Consider the following 9,295-nt stretch of genomic DNA (forward strand, 5'->3'; position numbering starts at 1 on the left):
CTGGCGGACCACAACGAATCTCTTCTCCAAAGATCTGTCTTTGGTGATCCTTAGCGATGCCGGAATGGAGATTTTGGGAAACCTTGCGAATCTTGGCTGAGTTTACACATTGCACAAAACCGTGCTATTACTTATACAAGGATAATTTTTGTGTTTTTGGTCACTCTGCTTTATGCTGTGGAAATCTACCCAGTTTTGGGTGATCTGTGTTTTAACAAGCCAGAATATTATATGATTTGCAAACAGATACTCCTCGACGTACAACACTTCACTTAGTGACCATTCAAAGTTTACAACAGCACTGAAAAACAAGTGACTTGCAACCGTTTTTCACACTTACGACCGTTGCAGTAGCCCCATGGTCACATGGTTTACATTCGGATGCTTGGCAACTAGTTCATATTTATGACGGTTGCAGTCACGTGATCCCCTTTTGTGACCTTCTGACAAGCAAAGTCAACAGGGAAGCCAGATTCACTTAACAGCCGCGTTACTAATTGAACAACCGTAGTGAATCACTTAACTGTGGCAAGAAAAGCGGGGCAAAATTCACCTAACAAACATCTCACTTTAGCAACAGATACTTTTGGCCTCCATTGCGGTCATAAGTCGAGGACTACCTGTACAGCTGTTGAGATTGGGGCTGGCTGCCGAATCCGCTTTTTACAACAGGAGCTAAAAGTAGAACAAAACGTAGAGCTGAATAGCGATAAACCTGGGAAACATAGTTATGGGGTCCTTGGTGCTCTCTGAGCTTGGCTGTTTTCTGGCAGACGTTTCATTACCCAACTAGGTAACAGCATCAGTCCTAGAAGGCATAGCTGGCTGAAGAATTCTGGGAGTTGAAGTTCACAAGTCGTAAAGCTGCCAAGTTTGAAAACCTCTGTTTTAGGGCCTCACTTCAAGCGTCCCTTTTTTATCATGGATCTGTTCTGACCCAGCTCTCCAAACACGACCAACTCTCTGAAGTTAACTCAAAGATTCCTTTATTGGGAGCGCCAGCAACCCCGGCAAAAAAGTTTCTCCCTCACAGCAGGCTAACAAGTCCGTCCGGCAGGGGAGATGAATAGTTGTCTGCCGCATCTATTCATCTCCACCTCCTTCCTTTTATCCCCAGAGGTAGGGTGGGGCTTCGTTAGCAGCGGTGGCTCTTCCGTCCCAAGGACCGGCCCACGGATTTCCACTGCTCTCCTCTCCTCTCTGCCTTCTGTGCATCCGTACATCAGACACTGGACCCAGCTGTTCCTCCTCTTCCTCATCAGCCACCTCCAGACCTGGAGGCTGTTGACTCTCCATCTGAGGGCTGACGGACGGCCCAGGCTCCGCCTCTGTCTCTATCTCTCTGCCAGCTCCATTCTCTCTTCCCCCTTGGAGCTCCCAGGTTGCCTTGATGCTGACCTTGACTCCCCACACGTCGTCGTCCTCCTCTGATTTGGCTGCTGGAGGGGCCGGCGGCCGACAGGCCACAACAAGGATCCATCGCTTCTTAGGTGGGCCTTGCCTTGTCTTCCACCACTTCGCTTGCTGATGCAAGGTTTGCTCCCGTTTCTATGCCAAAACCTCTACAATTTTTTTTTATTTTTAGTGTTTCGATAACCTCAGATCATGGAGGCTGTTGAGATTTCTTGACTCAAGCAATTGCTCGGAGGGCTGCTGACTGCAGCAAAATGAATTTGGCTGAATTGATAGGTTCCAAGTCAACGAGCATGTTGGCTTCCTCCAAATAGAAGCCGGTTTTTGGAATACCCAAAGTTAAGAGGGGGGGGTTCTGCTTCGCCATAAGCCGGTTTGTGTGAAATCTTCCTCAACCATGCTTTTGAAGTTTTGCAGATGAAGGAGGATTTCTAATATAAGCGCAGGGTGGGGGCGCTGGGAGGAAAAGGGTCAGTCCATGAGTCTGCGAAGAAGGAGTGGAAATTATGTGAAGGAATAACAGGTGCAATTTATTTTTCCAGTTCTGTTTCCTCACCCACCCACCCACCCCAAAAAAAATGCTTTTAATCAAGACTCCTTTAAGGAAACTGTAACCTCCCAAGTCTTTCCTGCCTCACAAAAATCTAGGAATGTCTCTTTCAAAGAGAAATTTCAAACCCTCTCGTGAGATTCCTAATTTGCTGACAGATGTGACAGATGAACTGCCGACCTTTCGATCGACAAGCTTAGCCACTGAGCCACTGCATCCCTTGCACAGCAGGATAGAGCTGGGCAAATGTTAGGCTTGTAGGATCTAGGGTTTTTTTTTTTCTACAAGTTTAAGGTTTGTCAACTATAGTAGGAAGAGAAAAGCCTATCTAGCATTCTCTCCAATCTGACACTGAACAACGAGCATCTTACTTCATTTGCAACGTGTTGCTTTTTGAAGAATGTTTAAAAAGTTTGCCGGTCCACAATATGGCTTTAGTAGCCTACTATCTGGCAGCCTAAGGAATAAACCTCCCAAGTGGTGTCCATTTAATGTTATGGGTTGCTAACTTCTGGGATAGCAAGGGAAGAAGACTGGGTAAAAACTGTAAAAAGTTGGTTCAGATTGAGTTAAAATCACCTCCGAGCCACTGGACGCTGTGGTTGCATGATGCACATTTGGGTCATTCCGTTAAACTGGGATTTCCCAATTTTCTGCTTTCACTGAATCATAAACTGACCGTATCAGTTTGAGTTTGCACAACCTACTAAGCTAAATTGTGGTCAGCCGTTTGTGGTGGAGTTGTGAGAGCAATAGCCTGCCGGGGGGGCTTGCAAACTCATTCATCTTGAATGCGAATCTTTTCCTGCAAGGGCTGGCTGGCTAAAAGAACTCAATTCACCTTGGCCACCTTGTCTGCAACCTTAAACACTCAAAGAGCCATTTGGACCCATTTCCCACAGAAAAGAAAACATCGGGAGCCACAAAACTCTTCCCGTGCCTGACTATTTCTTCAGCGGCCACAAAACTAGCATATGTAGTTGAATTAAACGTTCTGTTTTCTTCTGAAACTTTTATTTTCTTGGATTTATCCATGGTTGGCCTACCAGTGGTTGAAAAGCTCAATAAATCGTGTGCCGGCAGGTGTTGCACATTGGCAGTTGTGAGGCATATTTTGAGTAACTGGGAGCCGGAGCAGAGGGGTGAAAGAGCCACATGCGGCTCCAGAGCCGCAGGTTGCTGACCCCTGACCTTGGCTGATCTTGAGGGACAGCAAATGAGGTTAAATACAGGCTTTCATTTGGACTCTTAGCTTGAGATGGATTCAAAGACTGTGATTCTGTGTGGAAATTACTGCTTTACTCTCTAATAATAACCCACTGCCTTAAGAAAGTTCAAAACATTCTTAATGATCCATCTCATCCTGAGCACCTTTTTTTTTTTTTTTTAACTATTACCATCTGGCAGACGGTACAGGACAAATAGGCTGAAAAACAGCTATCCTAGAGCAGTAACTATATTGAATTCTACTGTATGGTGCAATATTAATGCAGTATCAGGAGTTTTCAATTCAATCGTATAAAATGTGACAGATGTGTGTTTCTGTTTTATTTTTATAGTTTTCTTATGTATGAGGTACACTGAAGATGGCGTTTAATTTCGTTGTACGAGGTGCAATGACAATAAAGTAATATGCTCTTTGCAAGAACGTTCAGAAGACATAAAGTCCATTGTAGGGCATTCTTCCACCCTAACTTTGCTACAGAGCCAGAACTGTTCCTCCCTTCTCTTCCATCCAGCATCTGTGCTTCTCTCATTTTGTTTTGTTTTTTCAAGATTTTTTTATATTTTTTTACAAACATATCAATGTGTGAACAGTGTGGCACCTGGGTATCATGCATTCTAATACAAATAAAACTAGTAAAATTAATCATAGTTGTTACATTCAATCAACTTATATATTTCTAATAATAATAATACACATTTATATTAAGTTGCAGTCTATTCAATTATTCCATATTTTCTCTTGTTATTGCTTTTTATACATAAAAGTGTATACACTAATATTCCCCCTTCTCTTATTTCTATCTCTTATTCTAACTTTTAATCATATCACCCTTTATTAAAAAACATTTTCTTTCTATCCTACTTAACTTCTAGTCATGTCACCTACCTAAAAAAAAAAGAGAGAGAGAGAGACAAAAAGAAAAGCAAATCAGAACAACAACAAAAAAGAGAGATCATCTATCCATCGTCTCTTGCCCGCTTCAATACTTTTAATTGCTATGCTTTTTTTTTTTACTTGCCTCCCATATTCCTCTCTTGGATCTTTATCTCTGTCTGTATCTACTTCTTGGCTGTTCAATCTAGATATTTCTCCCACCTCTACCTTCTTCCACTGCCTAGTTTCCAAAATTTCTGCCCAGGCCCTTATCTGTGGTTGTCTTGTTTGCAAATTGGTCAGAATCCTGAATTCTAGCAAAGGGCGACCAGCCCCATCAGAGAGTTTTGGATGAGCAACTCGGGGAAAACTGAAGAGAAGCAACATGAAATCCCTGCCGTTGCCATGACAGTGTCTCCTGCAAGCTGTCCCCATGGCTGGATCTCCATGGTCTAGAAACACTATCCTCTTGACATATCGTGTGCTCTTGAATTTTCATCGCTTGCTAAATTGCGGCATCGGCCGAGCAGAGTAATAACCTTTTTTTTTTTTTTTACCAAACTGTCCAAAAAGTAAAAAAGGGAATTCTGCATCTCCAAGGCAATCCTCCCTAGCACCTTCATTGTTCCTCGCTTCCATTTGGTTTCTATTAACCATCTTCTTTAAAAAATAGATATTTGTTTGAATGCACAGAGCCTCATGCTTTGTTTGGGAGAGTCATCTTGTGGCAAGATGGGTAGCAAATTATAAATATTGCTTCATAATGCCTTGGTAAGGCCACACTTGGAATACTGCATCGTTTGTAAAAAAGATGTGGAGACTCTAGAAAGAGTGCAGAGAAGAGCGACATGATTAGGGGACTGGAGGCCAAAACATAATGAAGAACGGTTGCAGGAACTGAGTATGTCTAGTTTAATGAAAAGAAGGACAAGGGGAGACATGATAGCAGTCTTCCAATATCTCAGGGGCTTCCACAAAGAAGAGGGAGTCAAGCTATTCTCCAAAACCCCTGAGGGCAAGACAAGAAGCAACGGGTGGAAACTAATCAAGGAGAGAAGCAACTTAGAACTAAGGAGAAATTTCCTGACAGTTAGAACAATTAATCAGTGGAACAACTTGCCTCCAGAAGTTGTGAATGCTCCAAAACTGGAAATTTTTTAGAAGATGTTGGATAACTGTTTGTCTGAAGTGGTGTAGGGTTTCCTGCCTACGCAGGGGGTTGGACTAGAAGACCTCCAAGGTCCCTTCCAACTCTGTTATTCTATTCTAAATAATTTTTTTTTAAAAAATTAACCCAACCTCTTGACCAAGGAAGGGCAAGCCAAGTTGAAGGTATCTGATTTGTCTTCTTGTGTCTGATGGCTATAACAATTCTGTAAGTCGGACACTTCAGGCAGCAACTATTTTGCGAAGGCAGCCCATGCGTTTCCCACTTTCCATGTTGGATTCGCCGTCTTATTCTCAGTGGGAACTCCACCACCTCTGGTCGTGTTTGGGTTGATTCAATTCAGTGCAATGTTCTTTACTTTCTAGCTTTTACTTAGTCGGATGCGCATGGTGGTTTTCTCGAGAAAGAATGCCGATTTTATGATTTGCAAAACTGCATTTTGGCAGGTTTAAGGAAAAAAATCATGTCACCACACTACAAAAAAGACGTTGAGACTCTAGAACAGGGGTGTCAAACTCTTATTTCATTGAGGGCCGCATCAGGGTTGTGTTTGACCTTCGGAGGGCCGGGGGAGAGTGGCCACAGTGGGCCCAACCCGGGACGAACCAATAGCAACCCACCACTGCCCTGATGCTCATGGAGGTTGAATGCACAAAACTCTGGTTGGTTCAAAGTGCTAGCTAAGCCATGCTTTAATCCTGAAAGAGCCGAGGTGGCGCAGTGGTTAGAGTGTAGTAGTGCAGCTATTTCAGCTGACTGCTAGTTCAGCAGATCAGCGGATCAAATCTCACCGGTTTAAGGTTGACTCAGCCTTCCATCCTTCCGAGGTGGGTAAAATGAGGACCCAGATTGTTGGGGAGCAGTATGCTATTTAGTATACTGTCTTTAGTGTAAGCCGCCCAGAGTCCTCGGAGAGTGGGTGGCATAGAAATATGAATAATATAATAAAATAAATAAAAAATTGGCTACACTCTTAATTGTCTGGCTTCATCATAGAGTGTAAAATTCACACTTCTCTCCGAAAGTCGTTCATTTGGAAAACTCCCGGTTCATCGAAATGCCTAAATTCGACGCAATATTATAGAAGCTCCTGAATAAAACGACTTGCCACAAGATGGAGCTCTGAGCATTTGAAGAAAGAAAACTAGAGTTCCCGTTTTTTTTTTCAGATGGAATTCCCTGAGTGGCACATACAAAAACACATACACACACATCATCCGGCTTCGCAGCAGCTGGTCCCTCTATTTTCCAAATTGTGGACCATTAATTCCACAAATCAGAAAAGCTTCCATTCCCGTGTCAAAATCTACCCTCTCTCTGTGTCCTGGTTTCACCCCAGGCCTGTAATGAGCATCCAGAAAATCACAAGGAATTTTGGAAGCACCTTTTTTCCCAGTAACCTGTATTTTATTGAACGGCATTTGGGAGAGGCCATTTCTCCATCAGATGAGATAAAACGTGCAAATATTTCAACCCAGTGAGCCAGGATGAAATTCTTTTTAAGTCCATTGAGGGTAATGAAGTTAACGAAGGGAAGATCTTGCCTAAATTTCAGTATTTTGATTCGGAAATGTTGAATCACTTTAATCGGTTCTAAAGGATAAGGTAAAGGTAAAGGTTCCCCTCGCACATATGTCCTAGTCGTTCCCGACTCTAGGGGGCGGTGCTCATCTCCGTTTCAAAGCCGAAGAGCCAGCACTGTCTGAAGACGTCTCCGTGGTCATGTGGCCGGCATGACTCAATGCCAAAGGCGCATGGAACGCTGTTACCTTCCCACCAAAGATAGTCCCTATTTTTCTACTTGCATTTTTTACGTGCTTTCGAACTGCTAGGCTGGCAGAAACTGGGACAAGTAACGGGAGCTCACCCCCTTATGCGGCACTAGGGATTCGAACCGCTGAACTGCCGACCTTTCGATCGACAAGCTCAGCATCTGAGCCACCGCATCCCTTTTCTAATGGATACCAGTTAGTAATCAAATGAAAATTCCTTGCTTGTGCTCATCTCCTAGAACTAACCCAATAATTTCAAGGTAGACACCCATTTATTTATTTTTTTACACTTGTCCATGTTCGAATGTAGGTCAAGCAAATGTTGAATTAGATTTTTTTTTTTTTGCAAATAACTTTACCCCCCCCACACACACACACACACCCTTTTCCTGTTGTGTTTTCAAACAGCTGCTTGATGGGATCAAACCCAGAACTGCATATCTGCAGTTTCAAAGAAGAAGAAGAAAAATGCAGCATTTATCTTTAATTGTGGGAATTTCGGAGTTTCAGTCAAACAGCCGTCAAAGTCTATTAAACCCATTCATATATTCTTGTACACAGCCTCGAGCACGATGGAGCCACATAATTAGTGAGCATCATTCTGCCCGAGCTGTTCTTTAGGCTTCCCGAGCTCCCAAATCTGGATTTCTTTATTTCTTAAACCCTTGGCCTTTTCCTACAAAGAATGCCACCATAATACAATGTCAAAAACTGTTGAGTTAACCTAAGCTACAGTTGGAGATCCTCATAGATGAGACTCTAGAAAAAGTGCAGAGAAGAGCAACCAGGATGATTAGGGGACTGGAGACTACAACATACGATGAACGTTTGCAGGAACTGGCTAGTCTAGTGAAGAGAAGGACCAGGGGAGACATGATAGCATTCTTCCAGTATTTGAGGGGCTGCCACAGAGAGGAGGGGGTCAAGGTATTTTCCAAAGGCCAGAGAAGGAATAATGAATGGAAACTGAACAAGGAGAGATTCAACGTGGAAATAAGGAAACATTTTCTGACAGTGAGAGCAATCAACCCATGGAACAGAAGTTGCCTCCAGAAGTTGTGGGAGCTTCATCACTGGAGGCTTTCAAGAAGAGACTGGACTGCCATCTGTCAGCAATGGTGAAGGGTCTCCTGCCTGAGCGGGGGGTTGGACTAGATGACCTATAAGGTCCCTTCCAACTCTGTTAACCTAATCTAATCAATAGAGATGGATGTATGCCTGAAGCCTAGCTAAGCTATACACAGTGGTGAAATCCAATTTTTTTTTTACTACCAGTTCTGTGGGCATGGCTTGGTGGGCTTGGCAGGGGAAAGATACTGCAAAATGCCCATTCCCTCCCCACTCCTGGGAGAAGGATACTGCAAAATCCCCATTCCCTTCCCCACTCCTGGGGGAAGGATGTTACAAAATCTCCATTCCCACCCCACTCTGGAGCCAGCCACAGGTGGTCTTTGCCGGTTCTCCAAACTACTCAAAATTTCCACTACCGGTTCTCCAGAACCTGTCAGAACCTGCTGGATTTCATCCCTGGCTATACAGCTTGAGCTGGAGGCGAGTGAGGTCAACACTTGTAGACATTTTTGGAGAAAGGAAAAGCTCACCGACAAAATGGTAAAATTGCACCCACAGCTTATAAGATTGCGAGATGATTTAACGGAGGAATATTTGGACATTCTGCAGAACTGTGTGGCTTGACTCTCTCGTTACACTATGCTTGTGAGTTACACTACCATTACAGTTTGTTCTATGTCAAGGACAATAGAAAGATTCTCAAGGATACACAGGAACAAAAACCGAATTAAAAGAGGGAGGAAGGAAATCATTGGGCAAGGAAGAACATTAAAGGAGGATATGGCAGAAGAATCTGGCCTGCCTTTATACTACTTGAAGGACCCTGAATAGGTTGAGAGTTGGAGGGCCTAAGTGTAAAACTAATGTGCTCAAGTGGAGGCTCTTTGAGGATATAACAACATACTGTGTGACTGTGAAAACATACAGAGCTCAGACCATCTGCTGGTATGTTAGCTACTACCAGAAACAGGAGGAGGAGGAGGGGAAGGAGGAAGAGAAGAAGAGGAGAGGGAGGGGGAAAGGGGAGGGGGAGAAGGAGAAGGAGAGGAGGAAGGAGAAGAGGGGAAGGAGAAGGAGAAGTGGAGGAAGAGGAAGAGAAGGAGGAGAAGAGGAAGGAGAAGGAGAGGAGGAGGGAAAAGGAGGAGGAGAAGAAGAGAAGAGGAAGGAGAAAGGAGGAGGAGGAGGAAGAAGACGTAGTAGTAGTAGTAGTAGTAGTAGTA

The sequence above is a fragment of the Pantherophis guttatus genome, chromosome 12, assembly GCF_059756535.1.
Source record: "Pantherophis guttatus breed Tessera chromosome 12, ASM5975653v1, whole genome shotgun sequence".
In the NCBI taxonomy this organism is placed as follows: domain Eukaryota; kingdom Metazoa; phylum Chordata; class Lepidosauria; order Squamata; family Colubridae; genus Pantherophis; species Pantherophis guttatus.